The sequence below is a fragment of the Dermochelys coriacea genome, chromosome 15 (genome assembly GCF_009764565.3).
Source record: "Dermochelys coriacea isolate rDerCor1 chromosome 15, rDerCor1.pri.v4, whole genome shotgun sequence".
Taxonomy (NCBI): domain Eukaryota; kingdom Metazoa; phylum Chordata; order Testudines; family Dermochelyidae; genus Dermochelys; species Dermochelys coriacea.
In genome coordinates this window covers 20,223,225-20,249,423 of record NC_050082.1, presented here as the reverse complement: position 1 = coordinate 20,249,423, position 26,199 = coordinate 20,223,225, and the positions used below count along the sequence as shown (strand labels likewise).

Below are 26,199 nucleotides of genomic sequence, written 5' to 3'. Positions count from 1 at the left end.
TTTAGACATTATGAAAAGATTGTAAGTTGCTGCATGCATTAATTTCACTTATAGCATGTGATAAAGATATTATAACATGCGTAGGCAAACTTTTTGGCCTGAGGGCCACATCGGGGTTGCGCACCTGTATGGAAGGCCGGGTCAGGAAGGCTGTGCCTCCCCAAACAGCCTTGCACCCAGTCCCCTATCCACCCCTCCCACTTCCCACCCCCTCACAGAACCCCCGACCCATCCAACCCCCCTGCTCCTTGACCTCTGACTGCCCCCTCCCAGGACCCCCCACCTCCTATCCAACCCCCCGCCCCGCTCCCTGTCCCCTGACTGCCACAACCCCTATCCACACCCTGGGACCCTGCCCCCTATCCAATTCCCCCTGTTCCCTGACCACCCCCTGCCCCATCCAACCGCCCCCGTTCCCTGACTGCCCCTACCCCTTATTCAACCCTCCCGCTCCCTTACCATGCCGGAGCCAGCCACTCCACCGCGCTGCCCGACAGGAGCGGCAGACCAGAGAGCTGCCTGCATGGTGGCGTGGCAGGGGGGACAGCAGGGAAGGGACTCTCCAGCCGGGAGCTCAAGGGACGGGCACGACGGTCCCGTAGGCCAGATGTGGTCCGCGGGCCATAGTTTGCCCACCTCCATATTATAAGGTAGTATTTAGGTTTTTGCTTTATAACTGTAAAAAATAAGTTTACTCTGAAACTGTAAACCCCGTCAGGATGGATCCTCTCCGGTCCATCAAGAAGCACTATCAAGACTAAATGGGCCATTGTGGAACATCATAATACAAAAACTTTGAAAATTGCTCCCTCATACCATGAGGAGGCTACATGCAAAAGGGCTCATCCTATCAGCTTGAATTCTGAAAGATGGAAATAAAAATAGCTGACAAGAAAATGTTTAATCACTTTTTCTGTTTGGACGCTCACAGGGCTGGAGCTATGAAACAGAAGCAGAGATTCCCCAGGGTCAACCTGGCTTAACCCTAAAAGACATTCAGAGCTGACAGATAACTGTCACCTTTTAAAACCATCAACTGCAACTCATCTGTGTATATGTGTTTGCTTGCTTTAACCTAATAATAATAATTCATTTCTTTTCTTCATTAATAAATCCTTGGGTAGTTTACAATAGGATTGGATATAGGCATGGTCTTTGGTGTGAGATATAAGGTATAAATTGGCCTGGGGTAAGTGACTGGTCTCTTGGGTCTGGAAGCAACCTGAATATTTTGTGATCTTTGGTGTAGCGCAATGGTTCTCAACTTGCGGCCCAAGTGTGTGCTTTAAAAAAAAAAAAAAAAAAATCTGGGTCCCCGCTGCCTGGCCCTATGCATGGTGTGTTCCAGGTCCCAGCTGCCTGGCCCTGCTCTATGGAGGGGTCTCTGGGTGGGGGGCGCTGGGATTCTCAACCTACAGCCCACAATGATAAATAGGTTGAGAACCACTGGTGTATAGCAACCAACTATCTCGAAGTCCAGTTTGCCTGGGGGGCAAGATCGACAGTAGCCTTGGACGTTCCAGTTTGTGAGCACAAATCGGGTACTAAAGGTCTATAAGAGTGGCAAGGTCAGCCCAGATCCAGGGAACTCAAAATCTTAGGCCATGCCTAGACTAGCAAACTTACAGTGACACAGCTCTACCAATGCAGTTGCATGCAGTTACATGGTAAGACATTATAGTGCTTTCCAAGTTCACACTTGTTCCTGGGGTGGTGAAATCTAATGAACAACACACAACCAGCTTGGGATCTGTGCCCTACTTCTTGACAGTCGGTCCTGAGGTTGGCACTTACGGTCATGAACCGCTCCAGGCAGCATGACTCCCATAGTGAGGTCCAGGGATCCCTTGAAGAGTGTCCGAGGACTTAAAGATAGAAACAGGGACAGATTAAATAAGAACAGCCCAAACTTGAAGAGACTCTGATCCAAAATTTTACTGATGTTAATGTATTTGAAGGGAATTGTGAAAATTCAGAATAATGCACTTCCAGGTTGCTGGAGAAAATAGGAGAAGACACAAGATTGGAGCTGTGTGGAGAAAGGTAATTCTGTTTCATGGAGGATTTCACTGGTTTTGAAATATGGCTTCATTAAGATTTGGAACCAAAACCAAAATCTGTGAAATTCTTCATGGAAGCAAATAGAGCCCTGTCTCTGGGGGGTTCATCCAACCGCAACGAGGGCTTCCCCAGACCCGCAGACCCTGGAAACTGCTAAGCAGCTACAAGCCTGGGAGCTGGAGCTCCCAGGGCTTTTGGGCTCCTTGTCCTCCTGCCTAATGAACTGGAAACTTGGAAGCCCTGGGAGTACTGGCTGAGCTGGGATTTTCAGACCTTTGGCAGCTGTGGCTTGTAGGGCCTTCCAACTAGTGGGTTGACAGGGAGCTGGAAACCTGGAACTCTCACTCCCCATCAGCCTGTCAGGCAGGTAGTTGAAGAACTGGACAGGTTGCCTGGCAGGAAACCAGGCAAGTTTTGAAACCTGCCTGTGTTCTCTCAGAACTTCCTGCAAATTGAGCCATCTCCATAAAATGTTTCAATTATGACTGAACAACATTCCACCAGAGAATTTCTGAGCAGCCACAGTGAAAATGCAATGAGAAAGACAATTCTCATAGCCTGACTGGCAGCATGAAGCACTTGAAATCTCATGGCATCTGTCATAAATATAAAGGGAAGGGTAACCACCTTTCTGTATACAGTGCTATAAAATCCCTCCTGGCCAGAGGCAAAACCCTTTCATCTGTAAAGGGTTTAGAAGCTAAGGTAACCTCACTGGCACCTGACCCAAAATGACCAATGAGGGGACAAGATACTTTCAAATCTGGAGGGTGGGGTGGAACAGAGAGTTCTGTCTGTGTGTGCGATGCTTTTCCTGGGAACAGATCAGAAATGCAAGCCTTCCAATTCCTGTTAAGTTAGTAAGTAAGTAATCTAGCTAGAAAATGCATTAGATTTTCTTTTGTTTAATGGCTGGTAAAATAAGCTGTGCTGGAGGCAATGTATATTCCTGTTTTTGTGTCTTTTTGTAACTTAAGGTTTTGCCTAGAGGGATTCTCTATGTTTTGAATCTGATTACCCTGTAAGATATTTACCATCCTGATTTTACAGAGGTGAGTCTTTCACCTTTTCTTTAATTTAAATTCTTCTTTTAAGAACTTGATTGATTTTTCATTGTTCTTAAGATCCAAGGGTTGGGGTCTGTGTTCACCTGTACCAATTGGTGAGGATTATTATCAAGCCTTCCCCAGGAAAGGGGATGTAGGGCTTGGGGGGATATTTTGGGGGAAGGTGTCTCCAAGTGGTCTCTTTCCCTGTTCTTTTTTTAAAACCCTTGGTGGTGCCAGCATACTGTTCAAGGACAAGGCAAAGTTTGTACCTTGGGGAAGTTTTTAACCTAAGCTGGTAAGAATAAGCTTAGGGGGTCTTTCATGCAGGTCCCCACATTTGTACCCTAGAGTTCAGAGTGGGGAAGGAACCTTGACAGCATTTGTGGTCCAGTTTTGCACATTCTAGAGGTCCAGACTCTTTGGATGCATATCTCATCTTTGGGTGCTTAACCAAACCTGGGGCCATTTCCTGTGTTCCTTGCTTTTCCCAAACACCCATTGTGCAGGCTTGGGTTCCTGAACCCTGAATTGTTTAATAATAATTTGTTACAAACATATTCAATGAATATGGACTCCCCTCTCCTTCTGTTCCATTAATACCCCGATCCAAAGCCTACTGAAGTAAATGGAAAGACTCCCATTGACTTTCAATAGGCTTTGGATCATGCCATAATTGTTGACAGAGCATGGCATTCTATTTCTAGGATGATGTCATATAAGCACCTAAAAACAGACTGAAATTTTCACTAATGACTTTCATTAATAATTCTTGTTCTGCAGATTGTTGCAAATATTCACAATTTGCAGTTTATGAGTTATGCAAGTCATGGGGTATTTTCTATTCCTTGATCTGGATGACATATATAACTAACAGCACACACAGTGAATACTACAAATTAATACAAGCAGTGTCAGTTTCTGATGGTACATAACTCACGTGATATTGCTTCTATTCCCTGACTGGATGATTTATATATGACTAAATAGCAAAACCTATTTCAAAATTTGCTCTTAGAGCTAAATATTCACTTTTCTTAAGCATTTGTGCTATTTAGGTCAAATACTTGAGTGCTCATACAAAGCAAACACAAAAGGGTCAAGGATCCTGTTGAACCAAAATTTACTGCTAAATTCAAATAAACAAACTCAGTCAATTTTCTTGCATCATTCACCTTAGCGCTACGCTTATATTTCACTCATTGCTATTATGGACTGCAGAACGAGCCATTTGGGCTTACGTAAGACATCCATTAAAAGTCTGTTGCTTTTTACTTAAAAAAAAGCAACACACACACACACATGCAAGAACCCTTACAGAGAGAAGCAGTTTCTAAATGGAAATGTTAGGGGGAGGAGGGAAAGCATCAATAGAAAGCAAGCACGGGACGTTAAGTCTTTAGAATATTGCTATACAGGATATGAAAGAATCTCTCTTTCTAGCTCAATATTGTGCTTTAAAAACAAATCACCTCTCTTGATGCATATCCTATTCTAGCACTGTGCCATGCTGTTCCTTTCCACTCTCTAATGAACGCATTAGGGACATTGCTGAGCAATCTGGAAGTTCGGAGGTGAAAGAAAATCTTCTGTTGTGCTCAGGTATTTATTCTCCATAGTGCCACTTCTTTTCAGACCACATTTTATCATGAAGAATTCTCCTTCAGGACAAGGTCTTCTCATCTCAAAAGGGAATTACACAGCAGCCCATCAGCCTTAAATCATTTACTTTACACAGATAGGTCTGTCCTGGGAACCATTCAAAATGAAATGCTTCCATTTGGGGGCCTGAATGATTTGGGTAAAAGGCAGCATTAAAGTCAGCATTAAGGAGGTCAATACTGGCTCCGTATTCTCCTCAGACTCCTACTAGGCCAAAACAATTCAGAGAAAACGGAGTCTGTGCAATCATGCAGACACAGCAGAATATTTACTGAGGTATAGGGCACTGGACTGGGAATCAGGACATCTGACTTCTAGGTCAGCTCTGCCACTGAACTGCTGTGTGATCTGGGGCAAGTCACTTCACCTCATTCTGCCTCTGTTTCTCCTACCACCTTATTTGTCTGGATTGTCTATATTGAATTTGTAAGCACTTTGAACCAGTGTTCCCTATGCATTTTCTTTTACAGCACAACACAATAGGACTTTAATTTTAGTTGGTGATTCTAGACACTACCATAATACCAATAATAGTCACTCCCACAGAGACCATTGAAACCACATAATCCTATTCTAGCCTTCTAGATCTCCTTCCAGAGGAGGATCTCAAAGCACTTTAAATTTATTAATTTGCCACTGACTTCAACGGAAGCAGTATAAGGCCCTCAATGACATCCATCCACTAGGTAATTCACATAAATAAGAGGCAGATTTCCCCCCTCCCCCATACTTGCAGAACAGACAAGTATAAATTATTGGCTCAGTATCAAGTGTTACTAATGAAGGGATATTATTCCTCTCTGCCTCATATTATGGTAGTAACAAGATCTTCTCTTTCAGCTATTTGTGTTTCCTTAATCAGATCACGTCAAACAGTGTCAGTCTATTTTATTTCCAGGATGAACAGGAAGGAATAGACCTTGGTTACATTATCCAAGTAATAAACGCATGAATTGGCCATTCTGGATACCTGCCCGGTGCAAGAGTACTATGCGGCACAAAGCCAAGTGCTTTAACTGCCTGAGAGAAGTGTGGGTGGCTGGTATCTGTGAAAACCTGAAGGACTCAATTGCTTTAACAAAATCTCTCTTCCATCTTCATAATGGCTCCTGTCTTGTAAAAGCACATCATACTAGAACCTCTCCTCCCCACCCCCACCATTCCCACAGTGGGAAGTCTCATCCACCAGCTACATTTCTTCTTTGATGGAAATTGAATTAACCAGTCACATTTAGCTGTGCTAATCATTATTGTTTGATTCTTCCCCTTACACACCCCCATTTGTTTTATCCATCTCTAGTGTCTAGTCACGCAATGATCTTTATTTTGTATGTGGACAATTGGGCCCAGATATAGCAATAGCACCAAAAGGCCCAGATTCCTATTCAGTGAGTGTAGGTGCTATTGTAATATAAATGAATTAAAATACTACTAATAATTTCTGACTAATTACAAAGGTGCAGTTAGGGTTCATTTCTAGATATGGTGCTTCCATTTCCCAAACCAGTTCACCATTCTTTAGCAGTGATCCTTTTAAACTTCCTTACAAAATACCACCCTTTCACTTGGTCCAGAATATAAAGAACCTGGGTAGATGTCAGTCACAGTACGGATAGAGAATGGTTTTGGATTCACTTCTGCAGCAAGTGAAAGTGAAATAATTGGGCAGGGTGGCAAACCATCTCCATGCACTATAGATTACTAGGCAGTAACAGTACATATTGCTTAAATCTTCAGGAATGAATGGAAAACTGCCTATGGGGTACTTTTGTGGCTCTCATTACCATAGTACCTGAGCACCTCACAATTATTAAATCGAGTTTATCTTCACAACAACCTTCTGAAGCAGGAAAGTACTACACCCATTTTACAGATGGGGAACGGAGATATGGCATCAATTAAAAAATTTACCCAAGATCTTAGGTTTAGCGTGTCACAGAGCTGGGAATTAAACCCAGGTATCCCAAGCCCCCGTCCAGTAGCTTAACCCCAAACACAATACTCCCACTCCACCCTCGTCCAGTTCTAACATACATAATACAGCACATGCCTGATTGCCAAGGCATGCATGCACAAAGAGCTCAGCAGCAGAAACAGGGACAAGAATGTATTCAAACAAAGGCAGTTTTAATCTTGGGGAACCTTGTAGGCAACAAAGAAATTTTATGAATAAATGAAGGCACCGAATACTTGCAAAAATTGCTCTTTAGTCAGAAATGGCAGCTAATATATTGCCTTTCCTTGTCTGGGTGCATTTGCAAATCTCTCATTTGAAACATAGGCAGCACTGAACTATTTTGAAGGAAAACTGTGGCACTCATGTAACATATCAGAGAATGTTATGTTATCCTAGAAAGGATAATGTGGCTGGGTTAATAATTTATATTAATGCAGTTCTTTACTCTGAGAACAGTCCAGTAAATTAGAGTCGCTTTTAGTGAAGTTTCTTATACTGATATAGAACAGATTTTTGTATACTTACTTTTTTTTATTAAAGGGAAACAGAATTGTTGACAGTTCATATTATTTTCTTAGATAAGAAGCAAGAGAGGTGACAGACTGTAAAAAAAGGATTGTATTTATATAGCTTGATCAGGGGAACCTGAATTAAAATCCCCAGTAAAATATCCTGAGAATGTTTTGTTTGTTTATGTGAATGGTGTGAATTCCTACTTCACAGAAAAGGCCTAATTCTCAGTTACAATTAAATCCCTTTTACATCACTCTGTCCAAATAAAGGGGCTTTAAATTGGTCAGATATGGCCCAGAGAATACCATGCATTGAGATGGCCTCCCTAGCTTGTGAACAGCTGGTCAGAGGGTTCTGTTCCCAGCCTCCACCATAGAGGATGCATCAGAGACATGGCTGGAATGCACTCCAATATGGCTATTTTCTTCCAGGCTCCAAAGGGAGCCATAGCATGCAAAGTATAAGTTAAAGTAGCCCTGCGGTTTCTCTAAGTTAGAGTGGGGGCCTTGCAGGCTCCTCCACAGCTTCAGAACATGGGGGAGCACAAAGGGGACTTAAAAGTCATATTAACCCCTCCTCTCGATCCCTGATGCTTCTTCCTACCCCTAAAAAGCTCCTGAACAAATGCAGAACTCTCCAATCAGCAAAACCATAATAGAACAATTGATTTATTACCATCCAAGTGAAAGAGCAGACAGAACTTGCAGGCCAAAATGTTAGTATGTGCAACAAGCCTTCTTCCAGGTGAGCATGAGTAATCGAGACTATTGTGGATAACACCCCATCTATTGCACTGTGTTCTGTTGTAATTTAAAAAGGTAGCTAAGGATTGTCTACTTCAGGATATGTCTACTCTGGAACTAGAGGTGTAATTTCCAGTTCAAGTAGAAATACCCAAGCTAGCTCTGATTGAGCACTAAAAACAGACACATAACCAGGATGATACAAGCAGTGGGGTGGACTAGCCACCTGAGTACATACATAGGGTTTCAGACAGGATCAGACTTGGGGTGGCTTCCCCTCCCGCCCCTTGTTCTTCTGAAGTTACACTGATATTTTGGGCGGGTTAGCTCGAGGAGAATGAGGGTGGGTACATCTACCTGAAATGGAAATTACACCTTTAGCTATAGTGTAGACCTACTCTTAGAAAAACATCACACATAGTGATCCATGGTATCAGGTGGTGGCATTGAATGGTCCCAAGAACATTGAAGATGTGGGGCATACAAGGCAAGGCATTCCTTTCTTTGCTTAAACCATCCTCTCTCCACTTACATCTCAAACTGCTCTCAAACAAAGCAGGGAGAAATTCTCCATTTGCAGGACCACATACAGCACCTGATAACCATCTCAGATTCCTGTGATGGATTAGAGACCATTAAATAAATACTATAATCAGTTCAGTAGTTTACACTCAGACTTGAAATCAATAGGAGTTAGGTGCCTAACCTACGTAGGTGCTTTTGAAAATCCCACTGTCAATATTAATCTTTAGATTTCTAAAGATCTTTAAAAATCTGGCTCAAGGTCTAAATCACATTTGAAAAAGGGACTTAAGTGCCTTTGAAAGCGTTACTCCTAATCTCTGTTCCCACTCTGTAAAATGGGGATTGTAATGATACTTACTTTATACTCGCTCTGTCTCTCACTTCTGAGGTTGTATTTATTTGAGCTATAACATTCTTGAAAGGTATTATGCCCTGAAGCCACTGATAGGTGCCTGCAGATTTAACTCCAGTCTGGTAGAGATTTTTGCATGGGAATTTATTTTGTATTCTCTTAGAGCTGTGTTTTATTTAAGTCCCTAAAGGAAGGGTAACTGAACTGCACTGCATTCAGGGCAGTTCATTTATTTCCAGAGCTCCTTGTATATCCTTTGAAAAAGGAAAATAAATTTTGTCCAGGAAAAGAGAAAAGGGTTTTGTGATAGTTTCATTGTCTATTGGTCTGTGTAACCAAAAATAACCACCATTACCTATTATCTTGTGCAAGAAACAGTCCCTTTTCTCTGTTGAGCTGAACTGTCAATCCCTCCATGACAACAGAAATAGCATGATTCAGGTTTGTTGGCACCATCCATTTGCTGTGGCAGAGCTGCGAGTCAGTCAAAGGGCAAGTTGCTGCATGATTCTTAGTGGTGTACTTTGAAGTCAAAAGCAAAGAAGGTGCATTTGTATGAAAGACTTAAAAAAAAAAATCATTTAGATTCAGAAAGCCACTTAACTTACTCACTTAACTGGAAACCTGACTGTTCCAAAACAATGTGTGTTGGAGACGGGAGAGAACACCCACCCTTAGATGAAAGAGAGCTCCATTCCATTTCACAGCTCCTGTGGTCAGGATGACCTTACAGTAACCAGACTCCAGACAGAGATACATAGTGTTGAGCAACAGCATCTGGGTTCTTAGCCTGCTCATATTCAGTAGAATAAAGTCTACTTTCAGACCAGGAGTCTTAAGCAGAGTTAAAGAAAATAATACACAGAAGGGACTTGAAGGCAGGTTTTTTTGTTTTGTTTTTTTAAAGAAAGCTTATAGTTCTAGATAATGTATTTTATACTAGTCTTGTAATGTAACATATCAGAAAAATTACTTTGACTTTTTGGTAAAATGTAGCGTTACAACACCAGAGTCAAAACAAACTTTAGTTATTGGTAGGGAATCAATCCTGGCCATACAGGAACAAAAACACAGGTCTTTCCCACTTGAACAAAAAAGGATATAAACTATATTCTATCTAGTTGGGGTTGGAATGAAACTTTCCCAGTGGACAGATTCCGTAATTAACTACTACGGTAGGATTACTTTCATCTTCCTTTGGAGCATCTGCTACTGCATGCTATTTGACACAGCTCCACTTATGCTATTACCAATGGGGATTTTATTCTTTATAGAATAGTGAATTTTAAAGACAGGACCAAATAATAATTTAGGATCTTAATATTCATACTCTGTGAAAGAGCCAAAACTAAAAAACTGTTAAATTTTCAGGTGTTTTTCCTACCCTGAAAATTTTTTTAGCAACATTTTGCAACAAAACATCATTTTGAAATGAAAAGTCAAAATATTGCATACAAAAGCCAAAATTAAACATTTTTACTTGTTGGGAATTTTTCTCCCCATATTTTTGGTGAGCTATTTGCCGAATTTGATCCAAATTTGCAAATAGTTTTGGCTGACCTGTAAACTACATTTTTTGGATGAATTAACTATTTGTCTGAAAGTTTTGCCCAGCTCTAGATACGAACGTGTTCAAGGCTCAGACTGATCTTATTCCATTGTCAGGCGCCTGCTACTGAAAACACTCCTCTTGCTTCCCAGAGCCTGAATCTGGGCTTGTCTGGTTTCAGCATCCCTGTGCAATAAAGCTGTCTTTCTGGATCGTCGATGGATAGGTCTTCTCCGAGGTAACTGTAATCCCTTAAGGGCCTTATATAATATGAAAATGACTTTGAATTGAATCCAGAAATGGGTAAGTAGCTAGTGCAGTTCACATTTTCCTGCAGTATGCTCACATTGTCCTTTGTTGCTCGACAGCAAAAGGCAGCTAAGTGCTGTTGTAGTTTTCATGTTTCACATACATTTAATCTCAGACAGAGTGAAGCTCAGTGGCCTAAACTGGAGGCAATGAAGGCATGTATCATAGTGGCAAGGACACAGTCTGAGAGGAAAGGTCTGACTGAAGCGGGTCGAGAAAATTCCTTGCCAGTGTTGAGATCTGTGTCTCTGGGCACTTTTCAGCCCCCTTCCTCATGGGAATTTTTCACACCTAAAAAAGTGGTTATAATACAAACTAGTTTGCAACCTCAGCAGCAGTCACTACCACCCACGATTACACTGTCCAGACTCTCCAGCCATTAGCTCGTCCTGATACTTCTTCCCAGCTGGATGGGCTTTCTGCCACCCAAGACCCTGCACCCAGTTTTCTGCCAGCAAAAGCCAGTGGGACCTGTTAAGTCAAGCCCACTGCATGAAGAGTAAGAATTCCAGCAATCATTAGTTTGAAGACTCGTCTTCACTATTTACAGGTACTTAGACAAGGAACATCTGCACAAACCAGACTGTCAAAACAGCAGAAAATTTAGTATGATTCAATATATGGGCGGGGGGGAGGGGGGAGAGAAAGTGCTTCAGGGAGCTAAAATTGATTTCTATGCCCATTACTCTGGGAAAAAACAAGGAAAAATCAATAGTGGGAAAGACTTACCGTGAGTAAAACAGAGGTTTTTAGCTCGGTAAATTAAAATAGAAGCTACTTGAGCAAGGCCTTTGAAAGAAAGTTACAGCAACAAACCAAAATCAATGTGACCACTATTTTGTAAAATCAAGACATTAAATCATGAAACTTGAACACAGGCTGAAAACGCTTTAATTTCTGCAGAGTCTGAAGGAGGGGGGAATAGCACTATTGTTAAACTGCTTAACCATCTGTGTTCCTTAGGTCTAAGACAAACAGCTCCACACCTGAGAGAGGGCTTTAGAGTTGTTCCATAGAGAGGAAATACAAACACTGACCTGATTCCTCTGCCCACTCCGATAAAAACCACCATGCACATACACAAAAAAAGAATAACTAATGGTCTACCTAGACATGTGGTATGCAAAAACCAGAAACAGCATAACATGGAATAATAATGATGATAGACGCTCCGATGCTAAAGTGATGAGTGCCAGAGAAATGCCCACAAATCAGTACTTTTACTAAGTGTATCATCTGGAGGCCTCAGAGTGCTGTATAAGCATTATCAGCCCTAATTCTAGAAGGGCTGTAGCTGTGATTTTCACAAGTCCTATGCAATGGGCACCCCACAAGGGTTAACTCAGGGAAATTCCTTGTCATTCTTCTCTCTGAGGGTGAAATCATCCCAGTAATCTCACTCCTTCTAGAAGTGGCTGGGGGGGGGGGGGAGTTTCTGAGGGGGATCTGTTGGAAGCAAGGAATTCTGGACTGAAGTCCCTTACCTCCACGCTGCTGCCCAAACCATCCTTTGCTGAACTCACTTCAGCCTCTACACCGTACGACTCCTATAGGACTTTGCTTCCAGGACTTCCCCCTTCTGCCAAATACTGCAAGAACTTCCCTCCCTGAGATGGGATCTAGACAGTGAAAGAGAAAACAGCACACGTCCCTGTTGACTCCATCTATAGTCCCTTAAACTGGTTTCCTCCATTGGTTTATGGGAGGGACAACGTGGCAGACACACAAGACCACCACTCTCTCCATACCTGCAGAGATCCCTGGGAGTGCTTCCTGAGGGACAGAGGCAGCAGTCTCGCCTTCTCTGGATAGGATTAAGGAATTTAGGATATGGCACTAAATGAATAACTACTACAGAATTTAGTAAGTGAATAATTCTGGTAAGTGCAGAATTCTCTATTAGAGGTTTAACTATTATGCAATTTTGATTTACATTTAAATTGAAGTGGAGCCATTCAGCTCAGAGACAGAGTCCACAGAAGCTGTTAAAAACATTTGCAATATTTCCAAATGCAAGGTAATAGTAATATTATGCTACAAAAGTACTTTCTGTTCCCGAAAGTGGCAATTGACAGTGATGTCTTTAGTGATCTTTAATTGATATGCCATTACCTTTACTATTTCACTTTCGCTCAGCAGGACCATAACCAGATGTTGTATTTTCAGAACAGGAAAATGAGGTGTCAAAACGAAGGCGTGGGAAAGTGATTGCACCAACTCCCCAACACAGTAAAAGATAAGGTGAGAGCTGAGATCAGGGTGAAAGAGAAAATAACATAAGAAACATGGGACTGCTGCCTTTTGGTCAAAGCACAAGCCTGGGGACCAAAATATTTAGGTAGAGCTGTGTACAATGTCCAGCACAACACTCACTCATGTTTTAGGATTCATTACAAAATTGAATTTCAGAAGAGGTTTAGAAAAATGGATAAACTAAGGTTCAAGTAAATGGGTCCTGATTTCTTGTGAACTTGGGCTGGGGAATGGTTGTGCATTGAAAATAACATGGAACTGAGGGGAAATATGAAGCACAGAGAGGCATAAAGCATTCACTACTTTTGAACTCTTAACTAGAAACAATTAGGGCTTGATTTGCAGAGTGACTGAAGACTAGCGTCTCAATTAGAATGAGTGCTCAGTATCCCTGTACAACGAATTGGGCACTCAAGTTTTGAGGTGCTCAAAGTTAGTTACATTTTTGAAAATGTAGACCTCTGTATGCCTCCCTTTGACATGGGGACAGGTGACTCTTCAGTGTGTATATGAATCTGGAGAATATTTTTTTCCCCACACCTCTGAGCGATGTACCAGTAAGTTATGCCAACAAAAGTGCTAGTGCAGAACTCTCATAAAACAGAGGAAACAAGAAGCTCTCCAAAGTAAACATATCAAACAGGACTTCTAAAAATACCATTTTTATCAGCTGGTTGTTAGATTTTCTGTCAGCCTCTTACTTTTTTTCTTGTCATATTAATAATAAAGGATGCAGGGCCGATCTTTATGCCCAGTTACATCTGTGCAAATCTAGGGTACCTCCATTTGCTCTTGTAACTATGAAATAACTGCACTGATTTCAGAGGAGTCACTATAGATTTACACTTCGGTGACTGAGAGTAGAATTCCAAGGGCACAGTTTGGCCCACTGCACACAAACAAATATACGTACATGAAATCATCCTGCATTTATTAGCAACCAACTAAATTTGTGCCTTTTTAATGGTCATGTATTGCTCCATTACAATCCACAATGATGTCTTAACATTTAAGCTCTTGGTTTTTTTTTGGTTTTTTTGTTTTTTTTAAGTGGAAGACCAATCTAGATTTAAACTTGGGCAAGTATAAAGTACACTAGAGAGATTCATGCCTCAAGTCAAAACTGCAGCTTACATTTAACCTTTTTTTTTTAAATCTAAATAGGAAAGGTGATCACAAAGTTTTACTACAACCAGGAAAAAAGGATGAAACGGAAGCAGCTTATTTTATTTAAACCATGTGGATGTACTTGACTCTGTCTGCAGATCAAATAAAAATAAATTTAAAGTGGTGATGAACGTGTACAGTAAAAAGAGGAATGATCTAACTAGAAGAAAATTGCCTCATCCTATTTTTGTCTCAGAAGAAAGGACTGCAGCCAATTTTACTGCCACAATCTCCGCATATACTTTTGGTTTAAAAACACACGATCTTTAGCAGCACTGAAGTTTCTCACATCAGTGGTCATTTGCTCAGCCTATGCAGTAAACAGATTTAACCTAAATTTTCTTTTCATTTCCTAGTTATGACATCAGCTCCTCATTCTCCTGTCAATTGCCAGCATGAAACATGAACTGGTCTCAATTCTATCTGATCCTTGGGACAAGCATAATGCTGGGACCCATGCATAATATATCTCCATTCAGGTAGAAATTCTCACTATTTATGTACCACTTAAGTCCTATTGTGAGGGCTTCAACTGGACATCTGCTGAATGCTGAATTACACCCCAGATGCACTGTATGGGTTTGTATTTTGTGTGCCATTGTCTAAAAGACACAGTCTCACAGCATGGACTAATTTTCATATCCAAGGTATTTGTTACCACATCATACACTTAAAAACAGTCAGTTTTGGAATAAGCAGAATACTTTTGGTTGGTCAGCCAGCTATAGATCTGATCAAAAATCTTCCAATGAAACATTCTTCCGTTGAAAAGATACCAATTAGTTGAAAGCAAAATGTTTCAGAGACATATGTAGATTTTGACTAATCTTCTGAACCAACGCAGCCCAAGCAAGTTATCTAATTTCCTGCCAGCTTGCTTGCTTGACACCTCAGCAGCATGCCTGAAGAACTGCATTGAAGCTGGGGCCCCAGGCTTTCAGCATCCATGGCTCTGGTGTAGCTCTGCCATGCAGACAGGATGAATCCTTGAAGGAATCTGGTTTTGCTGCTACTACATTTATTCCTGTCAGAATATACATGCCCAGAGACAAACATAGGTGCCCGAGAATATGTATTCAGGCTATAGAAGTTACAACCATCCAGGTAAGAAATATAAAGCTTGTGGCATGGGTTTTCCCATGACATGCAACTCCACAGAACAATCACACTGCTCCAATAACCAATAAAGAATACTTGCAATCAACAGTTCATAAGCAAAACAAGCCGGAAGCTGAAATTGCTTAAAATCACTCACATAAATCGCTCACAAAACTATTATGAATAGCCCCCCCAAAAAAATAAATAAAAAATGGCAAATCTAAACCAAAGTTACCAGACAATTCACCAAACACTAACTTCATACAATAAGTTATTCAACCAGCTCTAGTTTGATTTATCTATCCATATTAGGGTTTTTATAGAACCCATCAACTTAGTATCTAAGCTGCTATATTCTTTCCAGTTAGCTGACATTACTAGGTTTTTCATTTTCCCCAAGGCTTATCATTCTGTGCATTTATAACGAGTCCCTTCTGCCCCTCTAAGTCTGGAATTATAAAATGATATATCTTGTTGTTTGATCAATACTAAGGAACACTCACTTGTGGTTCATTATACTTGCTATGACCAGAGAGGGCATTTTATAATGCCAGAAAGAGACAGACCTTATAATGATATTATTAGGTGTTGAAACACAGACAAGTTGATGTCATTTTGTGACCAGACAAAGAGGAGGTAGTTATTTTAACCTCTCTCAGTTTCTGCTATACTGGAATGTTCCAAACCAAATGCTCCTTATCTGTCCATTTGCCTCTTTTCAGTACTGTTTTGACTACCACACCTTTTACATCTCTAACTTCCATATGAAGATTCTGTTGCATGAAATATCATTTCTTGGATGTACTTACAATGTCAATGGTGTTGCAATTTGTGGGGTTTCTCCAAGAGATTTAAAGTGAAATAACTTTACAAGAATCTGCATTTCGTTACTTTCAAAACCAATATACAGCAAGTATCAGCAGGTTCATGTCTTTTTTCCAAAATATAGAGAGCGCGCTATATTTTTTGAAGACTGTGAAATTGCTGAATTGGTTTATAATCTTTAACCTAAATACCTGTGTCATTTGAAATAAGAGATCGGCAAGCCATTTGCAGCCATTATAAAAATGTATCCAAATAATACATGCTATGTTGGAAGCCATTAGAACTGGACTACATTTCACTTGGGATTGATTTGTTTCATCTGGAATTAAGCCACAATCGGTCTTTTCACTGGAGTAAAAGGAAACCGACAGTGAGGGGGGGAAAAAAAAAAAAAGATAAAAAATGAAGGTCTTCTGAAAAACCATCTAATTTTGTTTCAAATGAGCATAATTAGTTTTGGTAAAAATGCCCTAGTGCTTTACTGTTTTGTCCTAAAGTGGTAGTTCCCTGTCAGATACGCAACACACTAGACCAGTAGATGCGATCATGGCTTCCTCTAGTGTCTGGTGGCATCGACTATAACAGCTTTCCCACTAAAGGAGCTCTCCATTATCTCTAATGGTGTAACCGTGTGTTTTTGGCACTGAATGTCACTGGATTCTGCTGATGAATGTGGTATCTGTATGTGTATGGCCATGGAGCATTACAGATACACAGGGCCTAAAGCTTCTACTTTGTACATCTGTTTTTCCATATTCAAAGGGACAGCTGAACACATATTGGTTAGTTCAGGAACACAACTACCAAGTTTGCATGGGCAGATAGCCATATGCCTGTATGGACAGTTTAGCTCATGCAAATAAAAACTCAGGCATGTTTTGGGGGCACATTACTGTAGGATGTGAAAACTTGAGAACTGTACTTTACAGGCTCATGTAAGCTATGAAAGTATCAGCAAGACTAAAGGCCACTGCAATATATGGGTGTTGCCCCTGGATACCTCAGAGTTGCCAAAAAGGCTGCACTGAAACATGTGGACAATGTAGAAAGGAAGGCAATTTGGAAACCAGCTGCAATCATGGCCATCTAGTTCCAAAATAAATAAATCCCAGTTTGCATTCCTGGCTGAGGCACTGGCTGAGTGGGAAAAGGTATAGGGCGCTTAGAGTTCCTACTGTGTTTGGAAGCCCTATGCATTGTATTTTTGAGCTATAAATCTAAGCCATTTGATGTCAAACTCCAAACAGGATTGATGCAACTCTGATTTTTAGATTGATGTCTGTGCAGTGAACATTGCATAAAATGATTAATGCATCTTGTCAGGTTTGAAGCATATTACTGAACTTATACTTTTAAGGGCCTGACTCCACAAGTCCCGTGTCCTGCTTACATACTGTGAAAAAACAATACAACAAAACCTTCATAAAACTGCATAGGACTCAGAAAATCAATTTCTGGGGCTCGCACAGATTTCCCTGTATAGAACTCAGAGTAAGCTTTTTTGCAGAAATGAGCCCTGTTACTTAAATCATCTGAAATGGAATTGGGAGGATGGCTATTATGCAGATCTGCTGGCCAAAATGGGAGAGTACAGAACCACAACACAAGCTACTGCAAAGTTCAGGCTGCACTAGTATCTGCAGAGCAATTCCAGTTCCATCTTTTTCCATCCGTTCCACCCTGGTCACTCACAAAATGAGGAGACACCCTGCAATGGGCCTGCGAGGTCATTCCATGCTTAGGAAACATGGAAGAAGATACAGAGATAGGAGTGGGAGAACAAAAGACATGTGGTGGTGAGGCTGGCAGTGTTGCTAAAGTGAAAGATGATGGGGAAGTAGCATAATTAATGAGCTCCAAGAGGTAGTCCAGGCTGCAAGGCCAAGCAAAGCTGCACGAGAGATTTGAGATGGTGGACAAGGGGGTGACATGGTCTAATTTCTGAGCAAAAAGGGCCAGCAGCAGAGAGAGAGAGAGAGAGAGAGAGAGAGAGAGAGAGAGAGAGAGAGAGAGAGAGAGTATATATGTACACACACGCACTGGCAAACCAGAGAGCTATACTTTGGCTGTAAGGATCAAACACGCCATAAACTGATAAAATATAAATGGGAGACTATTATTACACTATTAATTCGGTGTTACATCTGTATTTAACAAGATATACCTTTACTAGTTGATGATGTGAAAAAACAAAGTTGCTTCTGACACCTGCAGAATATGAGCTTTGGAGGAGTGAGTGGCATTTCCACAGCAGTGCAGTTGGAAAATAGCATTCTGATGGATAAGCAGACAGATGAGAATTTTATTACAAGGATCGGGTGTTTGGTTTGGTTTTTCCTCCCCCCCCCCCTGCAAAAATGGAATTTACAAGATAAATGAAGGCTTTTGATCTTAAAAACAGATTTATTCTGATATACAGTCTTCATTCAAGGGAGCACTACCAGATGGGATCGATCATTTTGAAAAAAACCTTTCCATTGTTCACTAATCAGTCTTTGTCTTTTCTTTTCCTTTTTCTTATTTTGATATGAATTTAGTACTGGTGTCAGCCTGAGTGTCATGGACACTGATGACCTCTATTTACCAACAGAACAGGTAAAACGCAGGAAATAGCAGTGCATGCTTCCCCACACTGAAATAAGCAATATGCTTCAAGCGCAGCTTGTTTGGATCATTTGTAAGGTTGAGAGGTGACTTCAACCTTCATGTCCATTGAGTCCTTGATGCCTCTGAGATGACAAACAGGCTCCAATCAGTAACATAAATCATAACTGTACATTAGTAACTGCTGCAAAACGGCTACCTCATTTCCCATAGGCCTCTAAAGAGCCAAAGATGGTAACTAGTAGCTTGGCTTTTTCATATTTGGTATTGACCTCAAAACAATATTTACTTGGTGTAAGGAGTATCGTTTGACAGATGCACCTGATAAACTATGAGCTGAAAAATGAAAGAATGATCCAATCTCTGGAATAAAGTGATGACACCTATTCATTAAAGTGAGATTTGATGAATATAGTTATTATCTATTAAACACAAGAGCATAATGAGAAAGCATTAGAAGACAGTGAACAAATTAATTTATAAAGCAGAGAGGCTGCTGTTATGATGGGGAGAGACAGATACAAATGGCTGAGTGCCTTTTCTAATCAATATGAACCTTTTGATTTTAAGATTTATGGAGAACACATTTCAGCTTTCAACTGGGTAGCAAAATGCTTCTTGCTTGAAAAGCTGAAGAACATATTTTGGAGAGAACAGATCAACTCATTCAGGATTTCTTAGCAATTCTGATATTGTGATGGGTCTATAAACTCACGAATAAATGTACCACTGAAGTGGTCTGCAACAACAAGAGGTCCCTGAATTGAATTTTGAAGCTCTCAATGTAGACATAATGAACATCAGTGTAGTCAGATTTAGTTTGAAGCATGCCTCAAAAAAATGCAACACAATTTATATTTTGCAGAAAATATTAAGAAATATCCAAGGTGTGAGCTCAAATTCTTGAATGTTGATCCCTACCTCCGGTACTTCATGCTACTGCTCTGGGACGTAAGATACCATCCTACTTGCTTTTTCAGGGATCAACAGAGAGGAAGATGGTTCAAGGAATGCATTACTTAATTCATCCAGTGTAGCTTAATATGGAAGGCACAGTGGTTTGGTGGATAGAGCACTGGACTGAGCTCAGGAGACCTAGGTCCTATTCCCAGGTCTGCCACTGACCTGTTGGGTAGCCTTGGGTAAGTAATTTCACCTACCTGTGCCTTGGTTTCCTCATCTGTAAAATGGGGATAATGATACTGACCTCCTCAATAAAGTGCACTTTAAAAGCACAGTATTACAACATCATTATCCTTCAAGTGCCAAGTGTGATATAGTGCCCAGTTTACCCATTTTAGCAGTGTGCCATGGTCCCAAGAGAGTATGGTAAGACAAATGCAAGGGGATAATAGAAGCTGCCAGCAGCAAGTTTTGAGGGAAGTACATGGTGCTCTTTTAGGCCCTCCACTGACTTCAACGGGCTTTGGGTCAGAGCCCTGCGGAGCAGTAGTCAGGGTGCACTGCCCCCATGTCTTACCGTGCACATGCCAGATGGCTCAGGCATTCTCTGTGTAACTACTTTCACACAATTTTGTCCTGCTCACCCCCTCCATGCCTCACACCCAGAAGGGCAGAATTTTGCCATCAGTTTGCACAACAGTTGTACTGCTCTTGCACGTTAAGACTTCCTTGGAGGTGCTTTTAAGATGGTAGTTACTGGATTACGAATGCATTGTATTATTTTGTTACTTACAGTGCTGGGACTGTTCCTCCAGACAGTCTACAATAACATCGCTTCAGATTGTTTCAGGGTTGTAATGGTATGCTCTACATCATTCCATTATGAGCCCATATTCTAAGGTGCTTCTGAGTTAAGAAACTACATCCTGATTGAGCTATGAGTTATACAGGTTTAAATCATTACTTTGGATTTACACCAGAGTAAATCAGCCCCAAACCTAGCCCACTATCTTTTATTTACTGCTTATTTTCTGAGCCCAATAGAGACATATTTTTAAAGGCTGATAAAATTCCATTTGAGTTATCAGATTATAAAAATGGTGGTTTTCAGTGGCTAAGCCATTTTCCAGAGACTTTCTTTTTTGTGCTCTTGGCTAATTTAAGAAATGGCCTTTTAAAAGCATTTCAAATTCTCCCCAGTGCACACAAGTGCCTGTGGTACAAATTAAGGGAAGATTTTCAGAAAAGCTTAAAAGCAAAAGTGCTATTGAAAAAAAAATAATCAATAGGATTTACACTTCTAAATCAGTTTGGAACTTTTGAAAGTCTCCGCCTAAGACATTTATTTTGGAAATAAAGTTACAATTTTAAAATCATGTTCTACACATACACACCATGCTATTTCCAAATGCATTTTTGCTGATACCTTGATCTCTGGATATTCGCGTATGCAAGTGTGCAGGTATCTGGAGCTGTGTTTATTTCAGCAATGAGAATGCTCATTGCCATGACAGGGTTAGTGCTCCCCCCCACACACACACACAATTTCCCATACATGTGAGATCATTCAAATAGAGGCAGCCCAGTTAGTCAACTTATTTGAATCTCACCCCAGAAATTTACTGCAGTACCCCCATCACCTCTCTTACAAACACATCGAGATAACACAGTCTAATTTGACAGTAACCTTTTCAGTTAACAGTAAAGTGTGCCCATCTCCTTGGTTACAGTAGATGGAATTTTTCAGATGCTGCATCAACACATCATCATTTGCTGAAGTCATTTAAATGCAGATCGTTTTCTCTAAACTATTTCTTTAATAATCAAAATTGCTAATGCAATGCACTTCATTCTCCTTTATAAACTTCCAGAGTAATAAAACTAGGAAATGCCATTATCTGACCAAAGAAGAGAAATCCCAGCTGGCCCTTGGCTGAAAGGCTGTTAGACTGTGCCAGTCTGCTACACCACACTACACAGAATATCAGACGGCGTCCCTCCTGCCAACCAGTTCTTGACCTTCACATTCCCTGCATGCTGTTACAACTGCATTCCTCCCTTACCAGTAAAATAGAGTAGATTCTGATACAAGGCTGAGGAAAGCCCATTATAATGCAGAAAATCACCACTCATTACAACATATCGTTTCTTGGTAACTAGCATAAATTAGTCCTCAAAGATATATTTACTGAACGAGACAGCTGTACAGGAACAGAAGTGGCATGCCTCTGTCAATATGTGGTGGTAAAAATGACATGCTATGTATTATTAGACTAGTGGAGGTTTAAAAGAGGAAAAAATGAAATTGTTCTCTGCAAAGCTTTAAAACTATAGATAGTGTCTTTGCTAAATTATAGTCGGAGGCAAGATGCCAGACTAACAAGAAGTGCTGCTTAATTCATCTGCTGTGCCAGTCAGTACAAATGCATTAAAACAAACAGGTCATTAAAATGCAATTCTTCAAATCTTTGTAATTAAAAAACAACCAAACAAAAACAGCCAAAACATTGTTACTGTACCTGCAAGAAGATTAGGGCCATGTGGCTGTACCACGGTTCTTACAGAGTGAACAGCACACTGCCGTGTACCTTGGTATAAGAAGGTGCACTGAATCTCCAAGTAGAACTTTACATTAAATTGTGACTATGTCCCAAATACAAAACTCACTTCCAGAGAGGTAATTGGGATTAGATCTTGTAGTTCTGTGCCTCTTTATCACCTCTGCTTTTACCCCTACATCAAAACATTTGGCCTTAATTGGCTAAACTCTGTGTCCCAGATCCACAGCTGCAAGCCCACTGACTGCTCCATCAGAGAACACAATTTGGCTCTCTCAAAAGGTTGCGAGAATGGATTAAACTAAGATAAGTGGCAGATTCTTGACTTGCTTGAAATAAAAACATGCCAAGACCGACCAGGAGCAGAATCCACGAGTACTGAAAGCTAACAGGTTGCATGCACCATTAATTATTTACATAATATTACTACTTTGTAGTAATAAAAATGACAATTCAATAATAATCAATAGCCATAATAATTTGTCCTTATGTATTGCTTCTCATCCATGGATCTCAGTGTTTTGCCAACACTAACTGGCAGTCTGATTTGGCAAAGCATTTAAGCACATGCTTAAATCCATCCCTAGTTAGCAAAGCATTTAAGCATGTGCTTAAATCTCATGAAGGTCAGTGGGATTTAACCATGTGTTGAAGCGTTTTGCTGAATTAGGGCCTAAATCTTTCAACATCAGAGATCATTTGATCCACTGCTCACATGCAGAATACTGAGCATGTAGTCAAGAGAAGGAGAATGAGTGATAAACAGAACTAATTAATTTGTGGAGGCCTTTCCAATTTCAGGGTTTCACTGGAATCTATGTGGATATATTTTCTACGAAGTACACAGTGTTCAAAACCCAATTCATACTGCTCTGAGCTACTTCTTTGCAGGAATCTGGAAAGATTAATATCCAAATAAAGTGCATGGTCTTTATCATGCCTTGGGCCAATATTCCAGAAAGCCTTCATGGCTTTTATACTGTAGTATAAAGGGGAAGTATCATGGGGGTAGCCGTGTTAGTATGTATCCACAAAAACAACAAAGAATCTGGTGGCACCTTAAAGACTAACAGATTAATTTGGGCATAAACTTTCGTGGGTAAAAAACTCACTTCTTCAGATGCATGGAGTGAAAATTACAGATACAGGCATTATATACTGACACATGAAGAGAAGAGAGTTACCTCAGAAGTGGAGAACTAGTGTTGACAGGGCCAATTCGATCAGGGTGGACGTAATCCATTCCCAATAATTGATGAAGAGGTGTCAATTCCAGGAGAGGCAAAGCTGCTTTTGTAGTGAGCCAGCCACTTCCAGTCCCTATTCAAGCCCAAATTAATGCTGTTACATTTACAAATGAATTTTAGTTCTGAAGTTTCTCTTTGAAGTTTGTTTCTGAAGTTTTTTTGTTCAAGTATAGCTACTTTTAAATCGGTTATAGAATATCCAGGAAGAATTTGAGTTCTGCAGTTTCATTTGCAAATTTAACACCATTAATTTTCAGACCAGAGCTGGATGAAGTTTTTCTATTTGACCTGAAACAAAATTTCATTTGACTTTTTGGTTTACCAAAATTTTGAAAAATTTTCATGATGCTCTAGTGAAGACTGAAAGACAGATGTCCAAATCTGGCACTTTGAACTGTGGTTCGGTCCATCAGGTGCAAGCAGCAGTTCATTTTCTCTCTAATATAACTCTGTCCCTGCACGCATCTCTCTCTTCAAAATAACTGGAGAAAACCAGATCTTTTTAGTGTGTTATAAATGAAGAGTTTTACATTAAAACTAATCTACCTACATTCTAGTTGCTAGCTGTCCTAAGAAAGCACATATCCACCTGCCTCTCAACTGTCCCTCATTTTAAGAAATGCTTCTTATTCTAGTCCCAGAGTTACCTATGTTCCACATAAATCTGGTGTTCCACTCACTTCTATGCTGAAGAGTACTTACATCAGAAATACAGAATCATGAAACAAAGTTATATAATGACTCCCGCAACATTTTAACTTTCCTGCATAAACAGTTTCCCTCATTTTGAGTGTTTGTTCCATATGGAGTCTCACATGTGAACCTTAGCTGGTTGAGAGGCATAAGTATCCTCACTGGAATGATTAACTTTTGTCAATCTCAATTTATGATCCAAACTTTGACCAATCTGCCAATTATTCCTAGAAATTTTCAGCCTGATCTTTCTGTATTTTGAACACACTTTGATAAAGGCCAAATACTATGAAAAACGATGAGTGGAATTCAGGTTGGCTTAACTGATACATTTCATAAGGGGAAAAAATAGCTGCAAATTAGGCCTTTTGATTTTTGCCCGGTTACTGACATTGTAGATTTTCTGAAGCATAAAAATAAAACTAAGAAAATGGCACTACTTATATTGTCTGTTTAAACAAACATTTGCTCCTTGGTTTTAAATGTAGTAGTCCTTTTATGTGTTTACCCTGGAACTTAGGCTCCATTTAGATGTTATTCTTTTAATGGGATTCTGTTGTTACCCAGTTTCTAACAGGGCTGATTTAGGCATAAAGTTTCTGAAATTTTCAAAGGGGTTGAAGGGAATTAGGCACTTTAGTCCCATTGAATTTCAGTGGCAATTGGGCAGCTTATTCCCTTACCCCTACCCCCACCCCTCCTTTGGGGCTCCCATTGGCCACCCTCAACTTCTGCAGAGCCCAGTGGAGCCAAATCTCACAGTGCACTCAGCAAACAGGGTGGACCTGCTCTGGGAACAGATTAGGATTGTGTCGTAAGCAGACTGTCGTCTTTAAGACTCTTGCTCTTTTTGTTGCAGAAGTTGTAAGGTATGTGTGAATGAAGCAGAGCATTGAATCAGTCAGGAAGAATTCCATTGGTCACCTGAACCTACAATTGGTCAGGTGAATTATTTAGGGGTTACGGGAATTTGACTTCCTCTGAAGCTTTAGGCCTTGTTTATACTGTAGCATTTTAAGTGTAGACATTACCTATGCTGACGGAAGGGTTCGGCTGTCAGCAGAGTCGTCCCTTGTGTCGGGTTGTTGGGGACACCGGGCATGGCCACTAGGTAACTCAAGGGGATGGAAGACCATGAGTGTCAATGAAGCCCCCTCGCTCTAGGCCCAGATGGCTCCCCCACTTCCCTTTTCTGCCCGGAGATACTCACAGCAGTCACGCTGAGGAGTTTGCCACAGTTTATTGCAGGCGCAGACTGGCTGGAGCAAGATTAGGCCAAGCAGGACAGGAATGTTAGATAGTGCTGAACAAACAACTCCATATATGGGGGAATAGATAAGAGGAAAAAGGGGAACTGGCTGGTATACCGGATTGGCTATATGGATACTCAGGGTAGCTTGCTATTGGGTAAGTATGCTAAAGAATGAATGTATAAAATATGTGTAACTGCTTGCACTGGTGTGCAGGATTTGAAATTGTTGTCTCCCTGTACCGCCTGAAGCTTCAAATAAACTTTTCTACTTCTCCACCCCGTTGTGATTATGGGGCGACGCACACCAGGCAACAAATCCAGCTGTTGCTTGCCTAGGGCACTCTGTGCTGGCAACAGGGTGAATCGGGGCAACCGCCCCAGGCCATGTGCTTTGGGGGACCCTGCGCTATGATAAAATCGGGACTTTCCAATATTTAGCCCTTTGTCCTAAATGATGTACAATCATTGCAACACCTTTTGGGTGGTGTGAGCCCTAGGGGTGTGCTAGCAAGGAGCATTTTCCATTGAAAGGAAAGTACAGGCACTCTCCTATTGCGTTTGGCCTCTGCCTATCCATGCAGAGACCAGCCAAAATTTGGCCTTAATATATTTTCCCTTTAGTACATCTTCTTCAAACAAACACTTACACAAAAAGATGCTCAACTGCCATGATTACTAGTAGGCAGCATCTAAAAATCTCATGGATTTTAAAGAACAAACAATTGTCATAGCCCTTAGAGGATGAAAAGAATCCTGGCCATCATTCCTCTGTCTTTTGAAAACCTATATAACCCTCACCTATTTGTTCTGACTGTCAAAGAAACAAATCGTAACTTTCCTGAGAGTGTCACAATCCTGTTTTAGTCATCATGATCCCAACTG

The 26,199-nt window shown here is 40.7% G+C and overlaps 1 long non-coding RNA gene across 1 annotated transcript in view; it reads right to left on the bottom strand.

Annotated features, from left to right (window-relative positions):
• The window catches only part of LOC119843986, a 146,497-nt gene that overhangs the window by 81,109 nt on the left and 39,189 nt on the right, over window positions 1-26,199 (bottom strand). Inside the window, exon 2 of the long non-coding RNA XR_005289115.2 lies at window positions 12,202-12,336. This is a non-coding gene — a long non-coding RNA (uncharacterized LOC119843986). The remainder of the gene's footprint in view (window positions 1-12,201; window positions 12,337-26,199) is intronic.